The sequence below is a fragment of the Lissotriton helveticus genome, chromosome 1_1 (assembly GCF_964261635.1).
Source record: "Lissotriton helveticus chromosome 1_1, aLisHel1.1, whole genome shotgun sequence".
NCBI lineage: Eukaryota > Metazoa > Chordata > Amphibia > Caudata > Salamandridae > Lissotriton > Lissotriton helveticus.
In genome coordinates this window covers 232,987,805-233,014,966 of record NC_136057.1, presented here as the reverse complement: position 1 = coordinate 233,014,966, position 27,162 = coordinate 232,987,805, and the positions used below count along the sequence as shown (strand labels likewise).

The 27,162-nt window shown below is 47.0% G+C and overlaps 1 protein-coding gene across 1 annotated transcript in view; it reads left to right on the top strand.

Annotated features, from left to right (window-relative positions):
* The window catches only part of FAM111A (FAM111 trypsin like peptidase A), a 298,900-nt gene that overhangs the window by 18,447 nt on the left and 253,291 nt on the right, over nt 1–27,162 (top strand). The window contains exon 2 of the mRNA XM_078665344.1: nt 7,351–7,402. The gene's annotated coding sequence lies outside the window, so the exon portion shown is untranslated. The remainder of the gene's footprint in view (nt 1–7,350; nt 7,403–27,162) is intronic.

Sequence of the window (27,162 nt, the reverse complement as noted above, 5' to 3'; positions counted from 1 at the left end):
GACGAGTCCACAGAACTGATGGAACACCTTCACTTCAAGCTACTGGCCAGCCCCACCGCAGCCCTCCGAGGAACCCTCATCTACCGACCCCCTGGACCCCGCGGACCCTTCGCCAACTCCTTCACGGACATTATCTCCCCGCAGGCCATCGCATCCACCAACTACACCCTGCTGGGAGACCTCAACTTCCACCTCGACAATCAACTGGACCCCAACACCACATCCCTCCTGGACAACCTCCACAACATTGGACTCCGCCAGATCGTGACCGAGCCCACGCACTCAGCAGGACACACCCTCGACCCCCTCTTCACTACAGGAAACTCCATCACCTTCAGCCACACCACCGAACTCCCATGGACCGACCATCGTTGCGTCCACTTCACCTTCAGAACACCCACCATCCACAGACACCAGCACCTGCTTCCACAAAGAAACTGGACCAAAATCACCGATGACCAGCTCACCTCCTCACTCAACAACTCCACCCCAACCATCGCGGAAAACGACGACCCCAACACCGCAGCCCGAACCCTGCATAGATGGATCTCGGACAGCACCAACACCATAGCCCCCCTCAAGAAAAACAACAATACCCGTGCCAAGAAAGCCAGATGGTTTACCACCGAACTTCGAGAGTCCAGGCGCACATGCCGCCGCCTCGAAAAGACCTGTCAAACACCAAATCCACAGAAGCCCACAACAACTTCAGAGCCGCCACCAACGCCCACCATCAACTCATCAGAGAAACGAGGAAAAAAGCGATTGAAGACAGAATCTCCACCCACGCACACAACAGCAAGGAACTCTTCAGCATCATCAAGGAGTTCGCCCAACCCACCAGCGAGTCTACCGACATCCCTCCCTCACAAGACCTCTGCGACAAACTCAGCATCTTTTTCCACCACAAAATCAAGAACATCTACGACAACTTCGACGAAGACAACCAACACACTGAACCCTCACCAACCACCCCCGACACCCGGAAACCAGCGATTGATGACTGGACAGCCCTCACCACCGAAGACACACTGAAGACAATGAAGTCAATCCACTCAGGGGCCCCCACGGACCCCTGCCCCCACCACATCTTCAACAGAGCCGCCAACACCATCGCACCCATGCTCCGCCAAACCATCAACCGCTCCCTGGCGACCGCCTCATTCCCTGACGACTGGAAACACGCCGAGGTCAACCCCCTCCTAAAGAAACCCTCAGCGGACCCCACCGACCTCAAAAACTACAGACCCATCTCCCTGCTCCCGTTCCCAGCGAAAGTCATCGAGAAAGCCATCAACAGCCAACTCGCCACATTCATTGAAGAACACAACATCCTCGACTCCTCCCAATCCGGCTTCAGAAAAAACCACAGTACGGAAACCGCCCTCCTCGCCGCAACAGACGACATCCGCACCTTACTGGACAAAGGAGAAACAGTAGCCCTCATCCTCCTCGACCTATCAGCGGCGTTCGACACAGTCTCCCACCGCACCCTAATACGCAGACTCTACGATGCAGGAATCCAGGACAAGGCCCTCGACTGGATCTGCTCCTTCCTCTCCAGCAGGATGCAGCGGGTCAGACTCCCCCCCTTTCCTCTCGGACCCCACACCTATCCCCTGCGGAGTCCCCCAGGGCTCCTCCTTCAGCCCGACGCTCTTCAACGTCTACATGGCTCCACTTGCCCCCATCGTCAGAACCTACGGACTCAACATCGTGTCATATGCAGACGACACCCAGCTCATCCTCTCCCTATCCAACGAGCCCAACACCGCCAGACGCAACTTTCGAGAAGGCATGGAAGCCGTCGCCAAATGGATAAAAAACAGCTGCCTACAACTAAACACCAACAAAACAGAAGTACTCATCATGGGCCCAAACCCCGATGCCTGGAGTGACACCTGGTGGCCCACCGCCCTCACAAAACCCGCCAACCCCCACAGACCACGCACGCAACCTGGGAATCATCCTGGACTCTGAGCTCAAAATGGACCGCCAGATCAACTCTGTCTCATCTTCCTGCTTCCACACCCTCCGCCTCCTTCATAAGACCTTCAAATGGATCCCCCTCGAACACCGAAAGACAGTCACTCACGCCCTGGTCACCAGCAGACTCGACTACGGCAACGCACTCTACGCCGGAATAAACAAAAACCTCATCCGCAAGCTACAGAACATCCAGAACGCCGCCGCAAGACTGGTCCTCAACCTGCCAAAACACTGCCACATCTCCCAGCACCTGCGCACACTCCACTGGCTCCCTGTCGAGGCGAGAATCACCTGTAAGATGCTCACCCACGCACACAAGGCCCTCCACGGCACCGGACCAGCATACCTGAACAGCCGACTCAAATTCCATGCACCCCAAAGGACCCTACGATCAGCCCAGCTTTCCTATGCTGTGGTCCCCCGCACCAGAAAGACCAGATCGGGAGGCCGCTCCTTCTCCTTCCTCGCGGCCAAAGCATGGAACGCCCTTCCGCTCCACCTCAGACAGACAACATCGCTCCCCATCTTCGCAAGAAACCTCAAAACCTGGCTCTTCGACAGACCCCCTCCTTGATGGAATGGAACCTGCACCCCCCCAACTCCCCCCCACCCCTAGCGCCTTGAGACCCTTACGGGTGAGTAGTCGCGCTTTAACAAACTCCTGATTGATTGATTGATTGACACTATTGATAGCTAGGCCTCTGAAAGGGACCTCGTTACCAAGGCCTTGCAGCCATGCTCCAGGAAAACACATGCATAATGTGGGTGAAGTGGGCCCCTAACACCTCGGGCTACACTGTTTTTAGCTACTATTAGCTACAGCCCTAAGAGAGACCTCATCCCCTGGGCCTCGCAACAATAGTTCTATGATGTGAGCCATTCCTCCCCTACTTTAGGCCTCACAGTGCAAGACTATGGCTGCAAGAACCCGGGAAAGGGAGTCTGTTGTGTATCAATGGTTTATAGAGTCATAGTGCAAGCAAGGTAAATTGCTCCTCCCCACTCCACTCCGGTCACTGACTAGCCCAAAAAATACAGTCATAATTAGGCTGCATTGACTTGATTACCCCACGTAACCATGGTACACAGTTGATAGCTATGTCTTTCAGCGGGACCTCTTACCTTGGTCATTGCAGCCCTGGACCAATGCTGCAAGGCCTAGCGCAGCAATCATCCTCCCCTGGGCCCCTCTGCATTGGACCATGGCTGTAAGGACTAGGTTTGGATGGGCTTTTTCTGTGCTTCGCAGCTCTGAATCATGGCTGTGTGGTGCATGAGAGAAACAGACGTCTAGCACAGTAATCTTGTCATGGGCCCTAATGCAACAAAATGATGCCGGGCAGTAAAACACAAAGTATACAAAAAGTGATGGATGGAATGCTTGAATTAATCTCCGCCACTGACAATTACTTGGGACGCATCCAGCACAAAATGCCTGGCCAGATCCTACCCAAACTGTAACACAAGCAATCCAGGACTCGTTTTGCCCTAGTTAGGGCTCATAAGCCATATAGAGTTTGGTTCTAGTGACAGTGTGCACAGGAACAATGTCTGGGCATACCTGTCCTACTTAGTGACACACTAAAGAATACTGTTAGAAATGAAGGGTTCTAGTTGGCAATGGTTTGTACCTTTGTCCAAATAGGGACCCTTCCTTCGAGTCAGGATAAGGAGGATACACTACTGAAATAACCCCAGCTCTCCCCCTTGGTAGCTTGGCACTTGCAGTCAGGCTTATCTCCGAAGCAGTGTGTAAGGCATTTGCACAGAACCAACAGCACATAGTGACAACACTGCAAAAGGACAGCACACCAGTTTCCGAAAAATAACCAATATTTATCTGTGCAAACAAGACCAAAAACAATAAAAATCCACATACAGTAATAAAAAATATGCACTTTGCAAGAATAACTTTAAAATGCAGTTCCTTAAAGTTGGTAGCTCCGTCCAGGGCTACTGCGGTGCTGAAAACAACAGAATCCAACAGTTCCAGTCGACTGCATTGGTGTGGGCCAGCGATTGTGTCGGCAGACTCATAAACAGTACCTTAGGTTGTGGCTGATCGTGTTGGTGTGGGCCGGTCACGGTTGCGATGTGAAGCATAGCGGTGTGGCATGCGGTGCCCTCATGTCGCGGTGCAGGCAGTGGCTTGGTGACGGTTGTCCAGCAGCGTCGGTGAGACCAGGGCTTTGGTGCAAAATGGGGGGCTGCTGACAGGTCACAGTGCACGCGACAGAGCCGATTGATGGGAGCTGGTGCCGGTCAGACCAGGCTGCTGTGTGGGGCGGAGAGATGTGTCATGTGAGTCACGAGCGGGGAACCCAAACCATGGTGCAGACATGTATCGAAGTCAGCGTGCAGCGAAGTCTTCGGTGAGACCAGGGCGTCGGAGTGAAGCAATACGAAGTGCAGTGCCCACAGGTCACGGTGCAAGCAGAGGCTCAATGGCAGCGCCGACATGAGACCAGGGTTGCGGTGCAAAGTGCGGCGGTGCCCGGTGTGGTGCCTTCAGGACACAGAGCCAGCAGCGGTGTCGGCAGCTTTCCCCATCTGTGTCAATTGAAACCCACTGTTCCAGAGGCGGTACCCAGAGGTAAGTGAAGTCTTAGCTGTCCCAGAGACTTTGTGAATAGAAGGCAAGCTTCATTTCAAGCCCTTGGAGATAATCAGCAACAAGTGAAGACATTTCAGTCAAGTCCTTTTACTGCCCAAGGAGGAAGCAGCAACTGCAGGCCAACCCAGCAACTCAACAACACAGCAAAGGGGCACTACTCCTCCTGGCAGTTCTTTCAGCTCTTCTTCTTGGCAGGTTCCTTGATCCCAGCGAGTTCTAAAATCCTGGGGTCCCAATATTTATACTCAGTTTCTCTTTGTTCTCTGGGACAGAGAGTGTCTGTGCCCAGTCCAGACCAGTTCGGTCCTCTCTGGCCCTGCTTCCTGGCAGATTCAAGACTGATTTGCATATAGCCATGTCTGAACTGGGGTGGTGTGGAGTGCAAAAAAACCGATGGATTTAGGCCCAGATCTCTGTACTGGGGTGAATGTATGACATTGTTCTGCAGTCTGTCCATCAGTTGTTGTTTTTGCATTGGTCACCCCGAGTGGGACGGGTATGCTCAGACGTGAGTCCTGTGCTCGCCACACCACTGGAGTCAAGCTATCCTGGCTGAAGACGGCTGATAGCCAGAAACCGGTCATGGGATGCTTGATTCCGGTCCAGGGAAGACATGGCTTGGCAGTTCGGGCTTGACTGTTCCCATGAGGCACAGGGTCAAGGCTGATTTGCATATGGCCATGTCTGAACTGGGGTGGTGTGGAGTGCAAAACAACGATGGATTTAGGCCCAGATCTCTGTACTGAGGTGAATGTATGACATTGTTATGCATTCTGTCCATCAATTGTTGTTTTTGCTCCTGGCAGGCGGTGGCAACAGCATTGTTCAAGAAACAATCGCAATGGACCGCACACCGCTAGCCCCTCCTCCGGATCGCCCCTAGGGACTCTGGTACATGGAGTTCTTGAGTGGTTCACCCCAGTGGGTGCAAGTAGGTACTTGTTGGACTGATGATCTCTAGACCTGTTGTTCAAGGCAGACCGAGTGCATGGAAATCTCCTCCCACTACTCTAAATGTAGCACCGGTCTATTCAGCCCAGCTCTGACTCATTCAGGAAAGGCAGGACATACCTCAACCCCCCCCCAGTGGCTGTCTGAAGAGAATGCACATGCCCAGTCCCTGTCACTCCAAAGCCAGCTAGTCAATACACAGACCAGCAGAGGCGCACAATGGCTAACAAGAAAATACCCACTTTCTGAAAGTGGTATTTTGAAACACACAACATAAAAATCATCTTTACTAAAAGATGTATTTTTACATTCTGAGTTCAGGCATACTAAACTCCATTTCTCTATCTCGTCCCGATGGGAAGTTATACTTGTAAGACGTTACACAATCTTTCCTATTCTATCCTATGGGACAGATAGCCTTTCCATAGCGAAAAACGAAATACACTGTATTTCACTATCAGGACATGTCACACACATTAACATGTCCTACCTTTCACATACACTGCACCCTGCCCTTAGGGGTACCTTGGGCCTACCATAGGGGTGATTTACATGTAATAAAAGGGAAGGTTAGGGCCTGGCAAGTTGGTGCACTTGCCAAGTCGTCATGGCAGTCAAAACTGCCAGCAGACACTGCAGTGGCAGGTTGGAGATACGTTTTACCGGGCTAATTCTGTATGTGAGACAATTAGTGCTGGAGGCCTACTAGCAGCATTTGATTTACAAGCCATGGCACTCTCAGTGCACTGTACTAGGGGCCTACCAGTAAATCAAATATGCCAATCATGGAAGCACCAAGCCATAACATCAGTTACAGCAGGAGCACTTGCATTCTAACACTGAACAGCAGTGAGAAATTGTGCAGAGACACTAAACCAACCAAACAGTCAAAACCAGGAGGTTAGAAAGCAAAAAGTTAGTGGAAACACACCAAACGATGCCAGGTCTAACATAAAAAAATGTGGTGGAACGAATGCTGGAGTTAATCTCACCTACTGGTTATTACTCAAGCAGAATCCCAATCCATCATTAATTTGCACACCATGCCACCTCAGTTCAGACCCAGCCATATGCAATTAAGTCTTGACCCTGCTCCAATAGGAACAGTCCAGCCAATCTAGCAGAACATACCCTCCAGCAAACTGGATTACAAGCAACCTGCAACCAATTTCGTCCTAGATAGGCCCTGATTCTCTTCCCAGACATTGAGACTACTGGTGCTGACAATAGGCCACAGGGTGATGGGGGAATGGAACAGAGACATTCTTCTATGGGAGTGGGACATCGAGAAGTATTCTTATTCTGGGATTCTCTCCAGGTTATCCTGGGCTCTCCAAGTTATGTGGGGTGAACGGATCACCTTTCATCATTTATCCTTCTGGGTTGTATCTGGTCAATCAATCTTACTGTAACAGGAGAGCAAAAGTATTAGTAATGACCTCTTCAGTTACACAGCCTTCCGATACACTAGTGCCACATACATATATAAGTATCCACATTTGGAAGGTAACTAATTCAACAACAATATTCTGAATATCAAGGGCCTAGATTCTTCTCGATTATTCTCAAGCATGTCCAAGTCAGAGGTGAACTTGATTCAAATGCTTTTAAGTTTGCACCAGAACATGTTGTTAGCTCACACTATGGCCTTTACAATCAAATTAGTTTCTAATCTTAGTGAGCACAGTAGACAATTTAATTGCTGGGAAAGTGCATAAGTAGTTTTATCTATGTGTGGTGCCGACCCGCGCGCGCTTAAACCGGTTTCATCTTACTTGTCTTTGTTTCTTTTCCAGGGTGGAAGGGTACTGGTTACTTGGAACGAAGACTCCAGCTCCGAGGTCCAAGGTAAGTGTTCTCATTCTCTTGGGCTTTTGCAGGGTCTTGGTGATCGCTCTCAGGAACACAGCTTCGCTTGAAGGGAACCGAAGCACAATATTTATAGCTGTGCCCCAAAAATGGCCACAGGACCACAGCTGTCCTGAGATCTTACGAGAATGCATGAAGTCTTGTGCATGTGACAGAAACAACAGTCAGACACACAGAAGTACATAGGAAGGGAGAATGAGTGAGTACTTTGTGTGCAATACTAAAAAAGGCAATTAGATGGCAACAGTTCTGCAAGGGGACAAGGAACAATGTGGGAGACCTGGAAGAGGGTTCAGGAAGGGAGTCAGGAGCTGGAGCGAGAAATCAGAATGTGGATGCCTGCAGTGAACTTTATGGTCACACTAAGGCCACAATGAATGCACCAAACATGGGCCCCAAGCAGAAAGTGCAACAGTTCTCCCACCAAAGGCTGACTAAATGGCTGAGGTTTGTGTTAGAATAGGGCGTCGAAGTGCCAAACTAGGCAGAGTGCATGATCAAAGGTCTCTAGCTCCCAGGAACTGTTAGGCGGGCCATACCCCTTCCAGTGGACGAGGTAATGAAGGTGACCCTTGATCAGTTTAGAGTGAAGTATCTTAGTGATCTCGTATTCAGGGTGGTTGTTGACAAGGATGCTAGGAGGCGAGTTGTCAGTGCGAGTGTCAGGATGAACAGGTTTGAGAAGGGAAACGTGGAATGCCGGGTGGATAGTATACTCAGGAGATAGAAGCACTTTTGCAGTTACAGTAGTTATCATCAACACAATAGGGAATGCTCCAATAAATCTAGATTGCTGTTTGTGAGACTGTTCCAGTTGAAGGTTACAAGTGGAAGCCAGTCCAAGTTGTGGGGTTGGAAGCCTACTGGAGTTTTGGCCACAGTGCCTCGTGGCAGGCCAATCGCTGTGGCCAACCCCCTGCTGCGCATGGCCAAATGCTGTGTGCGGCAGGGGGTAGGCTTTACATACGGTAATAAAATATTAACTTAAGTTAAAAACCTTAGGAATCCCACTCTGCTAAATATGCCATGCAGGACCTTGACCACCATCGGTGCAGTCACAGTCCTTGGAGGTCTGGCTTTGGTGTACCAAGAGGCATAATCCATCACCACCTAGAGAAACCTATTCTCTGAGGTAATTTTAGGGTCCTGGAAGCCAACTATGTCAGCCCCCTCTCTCACAAAAGTCCCTACCACACTAGGTGGAATTAAGGGAGCCTTGGGTTGCCCTCTAGTCGTGCCATTGGCTTCACAGGTGGTCCTAGAGCAACAGAAATCCTTCACTTCTTCAGACACCTGGGACCAATGGAAGTGGTTAACCCATTTGTTCCCGGTTTTGGTCTACCCTAAATACCCAGTATGAGAAATGGGGATTATTATATGGTGTCCTTTAAATGACCTTACAAGGCAAGAATGACACAATTCGGTATCCGGTCCAGTCAGGTTCATTTGTAAAACCGTAGCTCAGTCAGTAGGTGTGGCACCGAGCACTCAGGATTTATCAAAGGAACACATGTAAAGCATTAAGAAGTAACAAACCATCGAAAAAGAAGAAAATCCAACACATTAAAAATCCAACACCAGTTTATAAAAATAACTTGTATTTTTATGTTTCAATAAGCACCTCAACGAAAAAAACATATTTATTTTTATAGGAAGAACACATCATTGCTTTTCACTCAGTGCAATAAAATCACTCACGTTTAATGTGATTGCGGTTTAGAGATCGCCCCAACAATCAAGTTTAAAACAGTTATATGTGTACTCTTTGGGGTGCCAACTCCAGTAGTGTCACAAGGCACTCGCTGGAAATGCAGGCGATCCCGCAGGGCAAACCTGGACCACCCAATTCTCTGCCCTGATATTAAGAACTAGGTGATGGGAAAATGGGGCACGGACATGCCCCAATGGGAATGGGCCAGTGAGAGGTATTTGTATTTCGGGCTTCTCCAGGTTACCCCAGGCTTCTAGTCAAGTAATGTGGGGTAAATAGAGCACCTTTCGTAAAGTAATCCTTCTGGGTTGTATCGGTTCAGTCTAACTGTAACACTAGAACATCAGCATTAGTAATGGTCTCTTCGATTACACACCGTTCCGATAAACTTCTGTCACATTCATCTGTAAATATACACCTTTGGAATGTACCTGATTCAATAACAACAATATTCGGAATATCAAGGCCTTGGATTACTTTTCTGATTATTCTCAAGAATGCCCAAGCCCACGGTCAACTTGATTCAAATGTCTTTTAGTTTGCACAGAAAACAAGTCTTTAGCTCGTACTATGGCCTCTGCAATCAAATTACTCCCTTATCTCAGTACGTTCAATGTATGACTGGATTGCTGGAAAGCCTTTGATCTGTTATGATGCTTTAATTTTGTGAAAGTGCTTCAGCAGTGTTATCTGTAGGCTGCACCGCCTTACACATTTTTTTTCTCAAAGATATGTTTATTGGTTTAACAAGAAACATGCGACAATCCCGCACATCTTCCCACGCAGGGGGGAACAGTCATAGCAATGCCAAGGCACAACCGCCGTACACATTTTTAAACAGGTTAGATCTTACTCATATTTGTGTACATTTCAAGGTACTAGGGTGTCAGTTGCCAAGAGCAAGACTCCAGCTCTGAGGTCTCAGGTAAGTGTTCTAATTTTCTTGGGGATTTGCAGGGTCAAGGGAGGCGAAACTTCATGCATAGGGCATGGTATTCAGCTGTGCCCCAAAGATGGCCGCTGGATCACATGCTGGACGGAGACCTTGCAAGAATAAGCGGTGTCCCGTGCATATGCCAGAAACAACAGTCAGACACACAGAAGTGCATAGGAAGAGAGAATGAGACACTGCTTTGTGTGCAATATTTTAAAAAAAAGGCAGTTAGGCAGCAGGAGCTGGACAAGTGGACATGGAACAATGCAGGAGATCTAGAAGAGGTTTCAGAAAGGGATTGGGGTATACAAGAAGAAACCAGGACGTGGGGGCTGCAGGGACCTTTGTGATCAAACTAAGGCCCATTGAACAAATCCAGCATGGGCACGTGCAGAAAGTCACAGGACCAGTCACACAAAATGAGGTATCATTTTACTCGATAGACTGAGGGGAACGCTGTGTGGTATGACATTTGTGCTGGTATGGTGATCCCACACAGAAATGTGTGGAAAATGTGATTTTGTTTTCCAGCTAAATTTGAGGTTTGCAGGGGATTCTGGGTAGGAAAACATTGGAGGATCCACGCAAGCTGCACATCCTTGCACTCCCCTGGGTGTCTACTTTTCAGAAATATGTGGGGTTGGTAGGTTTCCCTAGATGGCTGCGGAGACCGATGCCAAAACCAGGTTTTCCCCTTACAAAACAGGGTCGTTTTGTGATAGGTAATTTTGACATCCCCACAATACACTTTGGGACTTTACATGTCGCGGGTACTTGGCTCACCCACACGAGTGAGGTACCAGTTTTATCGGAAGACTTGGGGGAACGCTGGGTGGTAAGAAATTTGTTAGCCAGGTGATCCCACAACTTTTCCACACAGAAATGTGAGAACAATTATTTTTCCAGCTAAATTTGAGGTTTGCAGGGGATTCTGGATCTGAAAACATTGGTGGAGGGGGTCCTTCAGTCCATACCTACAGAAATGTATGGGTTTGGTAGGTCTCCCTAGATGGCTGCCAAGCCTGGGGCCAAAAATGCAGGTAACCCCCTTGCAATACCAGGTTGTTTTGTAATGGGTAATTTTGATGTCTCCAACAATACGTTTTGGGCCCTTACCTGTCGCGGGTACTTGGCCCACCCACACGAGTGATGTACCATTTTTATCTGGAGAACTGGGGGAACGCTGTGTGGTAGGAAATTTGTGTCAGCCCAGTGATCTCCCAAATTTCCCACAAAGAAATTTGAGAAAATTAGATTCATTTTCACATCTAAATTTGAGGTTTGCACGGGACTCTAGGTAGGAAAACGTTGGGGGGTCCATGGAAGCCTTACCTACCTGGACTCCCCCGGGTGTCTAGTTTTCAGAAATGTGTGGGTTTGGTAGGTTTTCCTAGATGGCCGCCGAGCCCTGGGCCAAAAACCCAGATGACCCCCCTTGCAAAACCAGGTTGTTTTGTGATAGGTCCTTTTGATGTCGCCTCAATACGTTTTGGGCCCTTGCCTGTAGCGGGTACTTGGCCCACCCACATGAGTGAGGTGCTGTTTTTAACAGGAGACCTGGGGGAAGGATGGATGGTAGGACATTTTTGGTTTTTCTGAGACCAGAAAATTATGATACAGTAATGCAAGGAAAATGTGTGACTAGTGTCACATTTTGAGGTTTGCATGGCATTGTGCGTGAAAAAAATTGTTGGGATCCATGAGATGCACACCACCCAGTACTCTGCATTTTTTTTAGTTTTCAAAAATGTTGGTAGATTTTCCCTAGAGACAAAATACACCTTAGCACAGAAAGACAGACAAGACAAATATGACTGCCTATGCATCTGTTCCTCAAGAACACACATACTGGTTGGATTTGGCACAAGGGTGAGTGAAGGTTCAGAGCATAACATTTTATTAACAAGAGATTTCACAAAAAGGAAATGGACTGCTAATAATTAAATGGTTAAAAACCTGAACCAATGCTTCTCAGCTCATGAGCTGTAAAGCCACGGCAAGGCGCCAACCTCTTTACAGGCCATTCACACACCTTTCATACGTGACACACACAAGACCATTCACAACTCCAGCCGCGGGCCCAGCACAGTACAACATTCACATCAACAGACCACTCCATTCAAGGGCCCATCACTTTCATATGCCCACATGACTGACACAGTAATCACACCGGCTGGCAGTTGACGTAGTGTGTGCCGTGGTGTTTGGCTAGCAGTGTGTGTAATGATCAGCAGCAAGTCACTACTCACACACCATCAGCCAGATTCTCGCCCACGCACACTACCAGTCAAGCACCAGTACACGCATTCCTCCAGCCAAGCGCCAGCCCACGCACACCACTAGCCAAGCGCCAGCCCATGCAGCCTGCCAGCCAAGTGCCAGCCCATGCACACCACCAGCCAAGCGCCAGTCCACACACACCACCCGTCAAATATTTTTTATAACAAGAAAGAAAAGACAAATCAATCGGAACTAGATACATAACTATAACTATTAACACAAGAGTGGTAACTAAATACATCATTCCAATGCCAACCATGAAACTAAACTACAAATATAAAACAAAATAGACCAGGCAGTTCACTATTATAATCATGGTTGCTCCCAAAAACTCTTTAGAGTGTGATTCAATCTGATACATGTGGGCACACACGGCACAGGATTAGAAGGACAATCAGCACAGTGCATACGACTCTCCTTCCGCATAACTCTTCGCAAACAGACTCTACATCTCTTACAGGGATTGTTTTTTTTTTGAGTGTCGGAGGAATCAAATCAGGAAAGTTGCGATCTTTCAATCTAGGAACATCCTCCACCACTCCAAATCTAGAAACTCTTGCCTGTTCCACTACAACAAGGCTGCCTATCATAGACTCCTTAAATTGAGCAAAAGTCATCCTTGACACTGGAGAACACTCCTTCAACACAACAAAAGCATTAAAAGTTGCTAAGTTGAAGAGATGGATGGCTAACTTCATATACCAAATGTAAGACTTACAAACAGAAGTGTAAGGTTCCAACCTCAGATCTGCTCTATCTACACCACCCATGTGCTTAATGTAGTCTACAAGGCACACAGGTTTGCACACTTCAGCAACTTGACCCCAAACAGCCACAGGTGAAGTACTTTCATCGTGGATGGTAGCCAGCATGTAGACATTCCTCTTGTCCACAAATATCACAGCTAGCAGTTCATCACTACGCAAGGCACTGCTCTGTCCCATCTGAAGCTTTTTGCAAACAAGCTCTTTTGGGTAACCTTTACAGTTAGACTGGAGTGTCCACTCTGAACAATTCCTTAAACAATTGCACAGCAGTGTAGAAGTTATCTAGGTACAAATGGTGACCTTTGTTAAAAAGTACTCTAGCAAGCTCCCACACAATATTCTCTGAAACTACTAAATTGGACAGATAACCAAGTGGGTCAATAGAGAAATCCCTACCAGTGTACACCCAGAAATTATAGACATTTCCTGTCCTACTCTCAGACAACATATACATCTTAATTCCATAAGGTGCCCTCTTGCTAGGAATGTACTGTCTAAAAAACAAAATGGCCCTTGAACAGGACCAAAGACTCATCAACAGCTATTTCTTTCCCTGGAGTATAGATCTCTGAAAATCGATCAACAAAGTGGTCAAGGACAGGCTGAATATTAAAAAGGCGGTCACAGTCAGGGTGATCTTGTGTCAACGCTGAAGCATTATCAACAAAATGCAGCATCCGAAGCAAAAGTAAATACCAATCACGACTCATAATTGCAGGAAATATGGCCATTGCCATCAAGGGACTGTGTCAGACCTCCAGATCGAGTGTTGGGAGTAATTAATACAGTTCTTGGCTTAGCACCCAAAAGATGGCCAAGAATCAAGAATTGGACAGTACTTGTTCGAAATCGGAATCTCAAGATTGCCGCCGATTTCGAAAGCAGGTCCACGGTCTAGTTTATATGCCCGCAGGTGGAGAGAGATTAGGTGGTGCGCGAGCGCCGAGAGCAATACATACTTCACTAAAGAATTTGAGGCATACGCACCTACTTTGGAGAATCTCTGTGTATTTGGGCATATATATTAGTGTTTTCGCCGGGTTTTCTTCCGGTCTCTCGTCCGCTGACCTTGTCGGGAGTAGAGAAGTCAGTTCCAGTATCGGTACCGTTTCTTGGCAGTCACGGAGGTGGAGAGTTTCTTGAGTCCTACGTCCTCGCTCCTCCACACAACTTTCTGCAACCGAAGACAGTCATCTCTAAGCTGAGGAGAAGTTTTTCACACAGCATTTCCTGTGAAGAGTGGTAGAGGAAACAGCAAGGAAACAAACCAGAGCTAAGTGACAAGACAATATATATATGTATAAATATTAGGAATGCTTGTGTTAAGAAAAGACAACAGAGAATTGTAAAAACTTACCAATAAGTAATCTGAGGAGAATAACAACAATTGAATATCTGTAAGGGAAAAGAAAAGAAATTAAAGACATAACTGCTAAAATAGTAGAAATAATGTACAGTGTTAGGGACTGTCTGGGACTATGTGGGGAACACAGTCAGGGACTTGGGCAAGGACTGGGCACTGGGTAGAAAACTTACACAGGAAGAGGAGTACAGCGCTGCCCAGGATCATACAGGGAGTCAGAGGAGAAAGAGGGATCCAGAGGGGAAGCCTGTACAAGTGAACAAGATGGGTAAGACTTAGAAAGGAAGGACACTCACAAAGCAATTTAGCATTCAGAATAACTACACCCAGGATGAATGTGCAAGACATATATATGAAACAACATTAACAACAAAGGGGGTGTGGGGTAAAACACTCAGGAGCTCCACACGGTAAGACTGAAGCTCAGTTAATTTCTTACCTACAATTGCTGTTACAGATACTGCAAATACCCGCATGTAGGATATGGATGCAAAGGCAGGGTCTGTGGAGCTTATACCTATGGTGATGTTATAAATGTAACTCAAAGACAATACTGACAGTGAACATGAAACACCACCTAGGTAGTCAGCTGTGTCCACGGATCCTGGCGATCAAACAGGAACACGCAAGGCAGAAACAGCAAAGGGGTAGAACTAAATAGCACAATAGACAAGGAGCTAGCAAGGAGGAGTGCTCAACAGGAAAGGAAGGAAATGACAGGGCTCACTTGGCAGAAGGCAGGTAACACACATACAAGGCAACAGAAGCAAGACATCAGAATAGAAAGACAGCAAACTAGAACTGGAACCAAGGAAATGGGAAGAAGGGCAGGGACTGGAAAAGGATACACAGAAGGGGAGGCTACAAGGGTATACTAGAATAGTGCAGGTTAAGGAATCAAGAAAACAAAGTAGCATAGAAGGCAGTGCTGGGGCTGGAACAAGAAGTGAGCTGAGGCTCAGGAGTTCAGGCAGCGCTGCAGACAGTGCCGGTTCAGGAACAGGGAATTACCAAAGCTCCAGGAGTAAAGGTAGCCCTACAGGCAGAGATAGTTCAGGAAACAGGGAAATTACTTTAGATCAGGAGACAAGGTAGCACTACAGGCAGTGCTGGTTCAGTAACAGGGAATTATTAAAGCTTGAGGAGTCAAAGTAGCACTGCAGGCAGTGTTAGTTCAAGAAACAGGACATAGCTACAGCTCAGGAAACAAGGAGTCAAGAGAGCACTGCAAGCAGTGCAATTCAGGAACAAGTACTAGCTGTAGCCCAGGAACAAAGAATAACTATAGCTCAGGAAACATGAGCACTGCAGGCAGTGCTAATTCAGGTACAAGTACTAGCTATAGCTCAGGAACTCAGGAAACAAGGTAGCACTCCAAGCAGTGCTAATTCAGGAGAAGGGAAACCGCTACAGTTCAGGAACAAGGAATACTAAGGCTCTGGTTTCAGGATAGCACTGCAGGCACTGCTAATTCAGGAACAAGGAACAGGAAAACAACAGCAGGTCAGGAACAAGGCATAACTAAAGCTCAGGAAACAAGAATATCAAAAGCTCAGGAGCGCTGGAAACAAGAATCGGTCTCACCGGTAAACAGCTACAATGACCAACACTGGGCTGAAGGGAGCTGAGGCTTATAAGAGCTCACAGTAATCATATGCAGCAGGTGTGAGCAGGCTAGCAGCAGCCAGCCACAGGTGAGCTGAATTCCTCCACCCATCCTTGGCCTGCAGGGGTGGAGACAAAGCAGTGAGCAGGGAATTATGGGTAGTAGAGTTTTAGGCATGACTAGGCTGGCTTCAAGTATAAGCAGGCTTAAGAAGAAAACATAGAAGAATACATTTAGAAGTCACATAAAAGATAGCTGCACTAATAAGAAGTAAGTAAAGAAATAATTTAGAATAGATAATAGTTTAATGCAATAGAGAAGGTACTGATTGTTAAGGAAATATTTTGTCTCATAGCTTAAGGAACACAGAGTAAAGAAAAGAAAATTAGGTAGGAAAAAAACAAAATAAAAAGGAGCATTATAAGAATAGAGAAACACAGTAGGAGAAGTAAGTAGAGCATAAGACACAGACATATGAAATAAGGAATTAAATAGGAAAGGTTAAGAGTGAATAAAAGATAAACTCTTGTATTATAGGTTTAGCAACACACTGAGTGTGAAATAGGTGTTAGGAAGAAAAGAACACAAACAGAAAAGACAGAAGAGAAGCACAGATCTTGGAAACGAAGGGTAGGTAAAAATAGTGTGAGAATAGAGTAGAATAGATAGGATAGAATAGTAGGTAATTGTTGTGTTTACATTTTAGGTTCTCAGAGAAAGATAAAGGTCTGCTGGCCGGACTAAGGAAATAGAAAAAACAAGGATAACAAGTTCCAGGACCAGTCTCTTCTTTGTTTATTGTTTTATCCACTCCCCTTCTCCCTTGGGGTAGTCTGGAGGCTAGATATATTCTGACCTTCGGAGTATCTTCGGGAGGGATTTGGGAACTTATCATCTCTGTTCCTGTGCAAGTTCATGGTAAGAAAATATATTGTGTTTGACATAATTATAAAGAGTCTGACAGAGTTAATTGCCCACCTAATATACTTGCACTAGAACAGAAATGCCTAAAGGAATAACCTTGCATACCTTAGGAACGGTCTTAGATACTATACAGAAAGAGTTGGTCGCTGTTAGAGAGGAAAATAAGAGTCTTAGACAAGAAGTAATTAACTCCAGGAAGGAACCGCAGAACTTGCCCAGAGATTGAGACAACCTTTTAGTTCAGGGCGGGAAGCCTTGGATCCTTCGATGGAAGGCACAAATAGAATGACAACACAGGTAATCCATTCATTGTCCCCATTATTCCGTTAGCCCCGCCCGAGCGATTTAGTGGGGATCCACAAAAGGCACAAATATTCATCACAGTGCTCCCTACACTTCATGTGTCGCCCTTCCATTTTCCCAGCTGGGCAGTCTAGAGTGGCCTTTGTTCTGTCATACTTAAGCGGCGACGCAGGGTCCTGGTTACCAGAGATGATCCTCTATTGCGCAACTATGAAGAGTTCAAACAGGAATTTCTTCGGATTTTTGACAGCTGAAGAATCTTTCAAGCGGTGAACTGCTTGATTTACGGCAGGGAAACCAAGATCTAGTGGCATACTTGGCGCAGTTTAATAAGCTGGTGGTGGAGACGGACTGGCCCGAGAGTAAAAGAGCTGCAGTTTTTTATCATGGATTAAGAGACGAACTCAAGGATGTGTTAGCTCAAATACCAAATTGACCTACGGAAATTTCAGTGCTAGTGGATCTAGTATTAGAAATCGACTTCCGCCAAGGTGAAAGGAAGGGCGAGAAGAGAAAAGAATTCAGACCAATAATCCCAAGATTCGATAGAGTTCGATCGGACAGTAGTAGAAGCACGGGAGGACCAGGTTCGTAACCCATGCAAATAGGAACGATAGGGTGTCCTTTGACAAAGGAAGAAAAAGAGAAAAGGAGACCAGGCAATTTATGCATGTACTGTGGTTCAGGAGGACATTTTGTTAGAGGTTGCCCGAAGAAACCGAAGTCCTCATTCAAGCCAAAGGAAAACTTGCAGCACCACCTGTAGAAGGAGTTGAACAGGTGGGTGCAAATCAAAAATCGACTCCAAAAGAACATCAGGTGGCCAATACCTTACAGACATCAGCCCCACATTTAATTTTGTCCATGGTGGTTAAGTTACGACAAGTAACGCTGACAGAAGTTTCAGTAATGATAGATTCTGGAGCCACTGGAAACTTTTGTGATTTAAAGTTCGCGGACAAGGTGGGAGTACAAACAACCAACGAAATCAAAGAGCGAACCAGCCCGGGTTATAGATGGAACAAATCTCTCCTCTGGGCCCAGATGCGGCTAATTTCTAACGATGGACTCGATCAAGTAATTCAATTTAACCTAATTGATGCACCCCAGTTTCAGCTCATATTAGGTCTACCATGGCTTACCGAGCACAATCCAACTATCAATTGGAGCTCCAGAAAAATAGTAATGGATTCTGATTACATCCAAAGAAAAAGTTTCGGAGTGAAAGAAAAAACTCAAGAGTGTAATCCGGCTCATTCCTTGTGTTTGACCGGAGCATCAGTGAGTGTCATCAACTCCCAGGAAATACCAGAAGATTTGAAGATGAATTCAACGAAACGGAGGCAGAACAACTTCCTCCTCATCGAGTGTATGATTGTAAAATAGATCTTGAGCCTGGCTCAAATTTACCCTGCAGTCGAGTTACGCCCTGACCGAAAAGGATTCAGAAAAGGCGGTCACCACTTGAAGGAGTAGTTGGACAAGTACTTGGCCAATGGGTTAATTTAACCCTTATAGTCTCCTGTATCTTCGCCTCTGTTTTTCATGCCGAAGAAAGAAGGAGATTTGAGGACTTGCATCGATTATCGCGCATTAATAAAATCACCAAGAAGAATCGATATCCGTTAGCTCTCATTTCTGTCCTGTTGGATCAAGTAAAAGAAGCACAAATATACACAAAGCTAGCTCTGAAAGGCGCTTACCACCTTGTTCGGATGCGCGAGGGCGATGAATGGAAAACAGCCTTCCGAACAAGGTTTGGGCTATTCGAATACCAAGTTATGCCATACAGTCTGTGCAATGCCCGAGCTGCTTTCCAGCATTTTATTAATGATATCCTCAATGAAGCAGTAGCAGTTCGAAAGGATACTCGCGGCAATAGCGGATTCGCGCACGGCCCTGCAACAAGACATTGCACAGGTGGCGACGGGGCTGGGGCTCCTGAGAGCGGACCACTCTAAGCTGGTGGACAGAGTGAAACAAGTGGAGGTTACATTGCAGGAGGTAGCGCCAGCTCACACTGTGTTGGACAACAAAATAACGAACGCACTGGAACGTATACAGGTATTGGAGAAAAGGGCGGAAGATGCGTAAAGTCGGAATAGACTAAATACCATCCGAGTGGTGGACCTGCCTACAAAAGTGGAGGGGGCGGACATGGTGCGGTACCTGGAACATTGGCTGAGCACAGTGGTGGCGGCGGAAGGATTGTCACCCTTCTATACACAGGAACGTGCACACAGAGTACCGGCTAAACCGACGCAACCGGGGCGTCCCCCCGCCTGGTGGTGGCTAGGCTCCTGCATTATAAGGATAGGGATTTCTTGCTCCAGAAAGTGCGAATAGATGGGCCTTATCAAGTTGACAATAGTAAAGTGACGATATTCCCGGATTATACGTTGGAAATCCAACGCCGACGTGCGTCCTTCCTGACAATTAAGAAAGAACTGCGGTCCGAAAGCCTTCAATACTCGCTGTTATTTCAAGTTGAAAACAATGTTGGATGGTGGCACGCATTTCCATAACACTCCGGAAGACGCATGGGCGTGGATGGAAACTTATAGAGCTGAAACGGACCACACAGAGTGGCGCCTTCAGGAGTCCCGTGGAAGCCTCCCCCAACGCCAGTCACATCGCCTTCGACGCAAGCGACAGGATAGACGGAAGCCATCGCAGGCACAAACTGATCTGGAGATACAGGAAGTGCTGGACGCGGTGATGGCATTGTCAGGTGAACCGGTGCTGCAGTCACCTGGGAGTACATACTCAGAGAAGGACAATGAGCAGTCGGATGCAGAGGCTTCGGAAGCGGAGAGTGTTAAAATGCCGCAGGTTACCCCGGCAACGGCGGATGGACTCCTGGATGAATGATGGTCTTCTTTATAATGAATGGTGGGGGAGATGTGGGGCAAATGAAGGAGACTTGCTTGTAGACCCTGCATCAGTTGTCGTGGGTTGTTGGGAGGAGGGTCTGTAGAGTTTCTCAAGCATCTTCGTCGGGGTGGGAAAGTACCTCTATAAGCAATAACTGGCAGATGTACAGTAAGGTGCAAGAATCTGATGAGTTAGCTGTGTTAGTTTGGGGTATGGAGGCGAGGTTACTATTTGGACGCAAGTGGTCACCCGTTGGCGCTGGGGGCCCCCCCACAGCCCATAAAGCATGCCTGCAGTGACTACTGATAGGCTTAGATGTGTGTTACGAGTTGGAATGGTTTGGATGGGCACTAGCAGTTTTGTTCTAGGTCCTGTTTCTGAGGGGGAGGGGGAGAGGGGGTTTGGGGAAGGGTTGGGGCATGATGTTCACCGGTGTGTTCAGATTTTTGCGAGGAGGGGAGGATCGATCGCGGTATGGCGATGGGGGCAGTACCTGATTTGCGTTGTATCACATGGAATGTACGGGGCCTACACATGATGACAAGGCGCCACAAGGTCCATGCATATTTAGTTAGGAGAGGTATACATGTAGCATTTCTTCAAGAAACACACCTTACTAAAGCGGAAGGACTGGCATTGCAGCATAGATGGAGAGGGCAGATTTTTAGTACCTCATATTCAGCATTTGCAAGGGGGACACTGATCTGGATCAGGGCGGGTGTTCCCTTTCAGGTGACTAGGCAAATGATAGACTCTGAGGGTAGATTTGTGGCGGTTGAAGGGTGTTTGTATGGCAGGGATGCAGCGCTCTGTAGTATTTACGCACCATATGTGGATCAGGCGCACTTCCTTGATAGGATGTCTGGCGCATTGGCGCATTATCTGGCAGGCCTGATAGTGCTGGGGGGTGATTTTAACTCAGTAGTAGATCCCTCTCGAGATCGATCGCATCCTCCCTTGCCGGATTCCCCTGTACACAGGCTATCCAAATATAGGCTGGATTGGCAGACTAGATGGAACCTGGTGGATGTGTGGAAGTGGCACCATCCGCAAGACAGGGATTATTCCTATTTGTCAGGGCTGCAGGAACCTCATGTTCGTCTGGATGCGATATTTTGCTCAACAACGGTAGTTTCTACCATAGCCAACTCCGAGTACCTTACTAGGACACTATCTGACCACAACCCGTTGTTGGTCACCATGCACTGGACGAGGGAGAGGTCCAACATTCCTACTTGGAGACTGTGCCCCGAAACCTTAGAGGACCCAGTGTTCCAGAAAAAAGTGGGAGAAGGGATAATGCATTATTTTACTGAAAATGCAAGCACAGCTTCTACCAGAGCAGTGGAGTGAGATGCCTTTAAGGTGGTGTATTAGTAAATATGCTGGAGTGCGGAGGGTCCTGTTGCAGGACGTAGACAGAGCAGAACTTAGATTAAGATTGGCAGAACAGGCAAGACCTGAGCGGCCGGATGTGCAAACAGAAGTGGAGGAAGCTAAGGAAGCAGTGGCCACGGAAGTAGAAAGGTTGCGCTGTTTTGACTATAGGATTTATGTTGAGAAGACCCATGTGGAGGGAGATAAAAGTGGGTACGCTACTGGCGTGGCTGGCTAATCCGACTCCGAGGGGTTCCCCAATTCTGACACTGGCGGTGGGGGACGGGGGCGCAGTATACACGCAGAGAGAGATTATGACTCGGTTTCAGGAGTACGCTGTATGAGTGTAAATTGGAAGCAGGAGAGGAGGATATCGACTCCTTTCTGGAGAGTGCAGTCAAACATATGGCACGTAATAACACCCCAGGAGTAGACAGATTGCCGATAGAGTTTTACTCGCATTATATAGACTTGCTTGCACCAAAACTGCTGGAGGTCTATAGTGAAGCCCGAGAGTTGGGCCAATTGCCGATGTCGATGCGAGAGGTACTCATTATTCCACTGCTGAAGCCAGTCCGGGAAGGTATGGACACGGCTGTGTATCGCCCGTTGTCGATGTTGTCTACGGGTTATAAGATCCTCAGTCAAATCCTGGCTTCACGCCTGCTGCAGCATATGACCAGTTTAGTCCATGAGGATCAAGCCGGGTTTATCCGGTCTAGGAATACCACCACGAATATATGGACGTTGGAGAGAATTTTAGGGGAGGCCCGCATCGATTTGCCCATGGCCACAATACTGTCAGTAGACATAGAAAAGGCTTTTGTTAGCTTAGAATGGCCATTTCTCTATAAAACAATGAGGTGTTTTGGATTGGGAGACGCCTTTGTGGGATGGACAACAGTGTAATATACTTCTGCAGTGGCGAGAGTAAAGGTGGGGACGATGATCTCGCCCCGATATGTAGTGGCTCGTGGGACTCTGCACGGTTGTCCGCTGTCCCCGTTACTATTTGCTCTGGCTATATAGCCTCTCGCAGCGCACACCCGGCTAGGACAATGGTACGAGGGCCTGACGTTCAGGGGGGAGCAACAATATATTTTGCTATATGCGGACGATTTGTTGTTGTTTTTGGCGGATACGGAGAGTGCACTAGGGGGGGGGGACACGGTTGCTTTTAGATTTTGGCAGCATTTCCGGATTAAAGGTGAATTGGGCTAAGACATGTTTATTTCCAGTACAACAAGGGAGGGCAGCACTTGCGATGCCGCGGGCCTTGCGGTGGGAGCTGTCTTGTTTGGCCTATCTTGGTGTGCACATATATCATGAGGCCGATGCTATCCTGGAAGGAAACATAGGGAGGTGTATACGAGCGCTGAAGGGTAGCTTGACATTCTGGAGTAACCTGCCGTTGTCCGTGATGGGGAGGATAGCCCTGCTGAAAATGGTGGCACTTCCTAGGTTGTTGTACTTATTTAGAACATTGCCGGTGTTGGTGCCGTGCTCACTGTTCAAGCTACTGAAGTCCATGGTAGTGTGGTTTCTCTGGGGCTCAGGGAGATGCAGAGTGGCGCAAAAGACAGTGTTGAGGCCGAAAGCGGAGGGTGGGCTGGCAGTCCCTGATCTGGAACTTTACTATATAGCAGCGCAGCTCCAGGTCCTTACACAAGCGGTTGCAAAGGAGTTTAGGGGTCCTGAGAACCTGAGGGGTAGAGGCATACCAAGGCATATCTTGTCCTTTATCATACTAAAGCAGTGGTTGGTCCTTAAGGATCTCTCATTGGAGGTGAGGACGCTGAGGCTGTGGTGGAATCGGAGTCAGCGGCGAGCAGGTGTATCACACCCATATGCCCCTGAGATTCCGTTGGGGATGGTTACAGCATTGCCCCATGGTGGAGACTGGTCGTCCTTGCAGGACTGGGAACAGGCTGAGAACCAAGTGCTCGGGGACTTATATGAGGATGGAACGTTGCTCCCCTATCAGGTGCTGCAGGAGCGATACGATCTCCCTAGGGGGGGATTCCTGGTGCACGCTGCCCTGATGCGGGCACTGGAGCCTACGACAACGATGGAGTGTCAGTATGTGGTGATGGCGGCGGGCACATTTAAGGCAGTTACATGCCTATGTACGATAATGTTGAATGAGGGACTGGCTCCACTGGATACATTAAGACTAAAGTGGGAGGAGGGCATTGGGAAACCCATACGCAAATCTGTATGGGGACAGATTTTGCGCAGGGCATGGAAAAGCACCAGAAACACACAATTTCAGCTGGTGAATTTTTTCATAATACACAGGGCATATTTGACGCCTGGTAAGATCATGAGATATTTTAACATTGATAATGTGGTTTGTCCTAGGTGTGCTGGGGTAGGAGTGGAGCTAGAGCACATGTTGTGGGAGTGCCCGAGGCTGGGGGATTATTGGAATGAAGTGGGAGAACTCTTGAACCTAGTTACAGAGCGCGACTTAGAATTTGACATGGCCACGTGTATACTAAATTGGTTCCCACATACCCCCAAAACGAAGGTGACGAGCACATTTGTCGATATGGGTCTGGTGCTGGCGAAAAGAGAAATAACAAGGCACTGGAAATCCAGCGAGGACCCCAGTAGTAGGAGGTGGAGGGCAGAGCTGCTTAAGTGGGCTGGTGCGGAAGACACTATTTGGCTTAGGCAGGTGCGACGCGTGAACAGCGAGAAAGCATTAGAAGCGGCGAGGGCTTGGGGAGCAATAGTACAATCCCAGGCCGACCAACAGTCAAAGGAAGCCCGGGAACGAAGCGATTAAGCGCAGGAAGGACACTGACACACCAAAGGGGGGAATCCTGATTATCGGTTAACACATCCCATGTGCAATACATCTGCAGATATAAGGAACACACCGGTGACAGGGGGATGGGGTGGATGGAAGGGGGAGGGAGGTGGTAGGTAGGAGAGGGGGTGAGGGAGAAAGGGGGTTGGGAAAGGGGGTTACAATAGTTGATGGTTGAATCTGTTTTATATGATTTTGAGTAGTAAATATATTGCAACTGTGAGCAGATTGTTTAGGTTCTAGTTGCAGTGAGGCCTGGAACATGGTGGGATAATTGGCTTATTATGAAGATTGATTGTTACTATGGAGGGTTTGGATGGGTCATAGCGGAATGAGCAATCAATTACCTGAATGTTGTGCTGTAAAACAATAAAATATGTTTTTTTTTTAAATGACATCCTCAATGAATTCATAGATCAATGTGTGATCATGTACATTGATGATATTTTGATTTATTCCTCTGACAAAAATAAACATCAAGGACAAGTCAGAGAGATCTTACAGAAACTAATAGAAAAAGAAAACAAATTATTTGTGAAACTGGAAAAGTGTGCAATCAATGTTTCCCAGGTGGAGTTTTTGGGATTTGTTCTTTCCCCGACTGGAATACACATGGATGAGTGGAAGATAAATGCTGTAATTGACTGGAAATCCCCTGCAAGTGAGAAAGAGGTCCAAAGCTTCATAGGATTCGCTAATTTCTATTGAAGATTTATCAGTGAATTCTCACGAAAAATACTCCCCCCTCACACGATTGCTCAAAAAGGGAATTCGATTAGAATGGACAGAAGAATCTGAAGAAGCCTTTAAGTCTTTGAAGAGAGATTTCACCACTGCACCAATACTCCTACATGCAGACCCTTCAGAACCATTTTACGTAGAAACTGATGCTTCTGATCAAGCAGTCGGAGGAGTGTTATCTCAGCGGCATAAGGTAACTGATCAGTTACACCCAGTTGCTTATAGATCGAGAAAACTGACACCCGCCAAAGTTAACTACACAATCACCAAAAAGGAATTATTGGCAATTAAAGATGCATTTAAATAGTAATGACACCATCTTATGGGAGCACAGCATCAAGTAACAGAATTCACCGATCATCGCAATTTAAAATTCTTAAAATCAGCTAGAACGCTCACTCCCTGACAGTTGCAGTGGTCATTGTACTTTGCTGATTACGACTTTGTAATCACTTATCGACCAGGAGCTCAAAATAGCCTTATCCAGACTAGGCACGGAAAATCAGAAGAGTCACACGGAAAATCAAACCATAATTCCGAGTACTAGAATTATTGGTGTCACAACCTCAATTGATTTCAAAGAACACATTTCTGAGGCATGAGTCTAGGAGCCATGCAGGATTGGGTCAAGGAAGAAGCAGGAAGAAAGATACAACATCAACTACCTTATCATAAGGACGCCTTGTATTTGCCCACCCAAGAGTTACAAAATCAAGTAACGCACGAGTGCCACAATAGTATGCTAGCAGGACACAAAGGAGAAGCCAAGACAGAGGATTTAGTTAAAAGACATTATTGGTGGCCACATATGACTAAGGATATTGAGAAGCATGTCTAGACCTGTGAAATCTGCGCTCAGGCAAAATCCGAACGGCAAGCTCCTAAGGGGTTATTACAACCTTTGCCTACACCACCCTATCCATGGCACACAGTCACCCTAGATCTCATAGTAGATAGGAGTTTAACACCATTCTAGTGGTAGTGGACACATTTTCAAAGATGGCACATTTCGTGGCCTTAAAAGGGATTCCCACTGCTAAGCAACTTGCTTCTCACTTCAGCACAGACATAGTGAAGATACATGGGATTCCCAAGATTGTTATTTCAGACAGGGGGTCACAATTTGTGTCTCATTTCTGGAAGGCCTTAATGGAAGGGTTGGAAATTGAAGCCAGGTATTCTACCAGTTATCACCCTGAAACAGATGGGCAGACGGAGAGGGTTAACCAGGAATTAGAACAGTATCTGAGGGTATTTCTCCTGAAGCAGGAAGGGAACTGGTCAGATTATTTGTGGGCAGCCGAGTTTGCCCACAATAACGCAAAAAACACCTCCACTGGTTATTCTCCATTTTATCTGAACTATGGTCGACATCCAAATTAGACAGTAAAACAAACTAATCTTTCGGTCCCAGCAGTCACAGATGTAGTCTCTCACTTGAGACAGGTCCACCAAACTGCTATAAAAAATCTGGAACAAGCCAAAAAGAAATATAAAAGCTATGCAGATAAAAAGAGACGTGAAGGTCCCCTTCTAGAGAAAGGAGATAGTGTTTGGCTAAATACAAAGAACCTTAGGTTAAAACGTAACAAGAAACTTCAACCTAGGTTTATAGGCCAATATCAGATTGAAGAAAAAATAACTCAAGTCAATTATCGTCTGAAACTACCTACTAAATTGAAAACTCAACCAGTTTTTCATGTTTCATTGTTAAAAAAGGCATCATCAGAGTTGCGAAGAAACTCGCCCCCCAAACCAATCCACTTAGAGTCTGGAACTGAATTTGAAGTTAAAGAGATTCTAGATTCAAAAAGGTTGAAGGGGAAATTGTATTACTAGATAGACTGGAAAGGATATGGACCAGAGGAATAATCTTGGGAGTTGGGATCCGATGTTCATGCTCCAAGGTTAGTAAGGTCTTTTTCACCAACGATTTCCTATGAAACCAAGGCAGAGAGGACCTCCCTTGTTGGGGGTTCTGTCAGACCTCCAGATCGAGTGTTGGGAGTAATTAATACAGGTCTTGGCTTAGCACCCAAAAGAT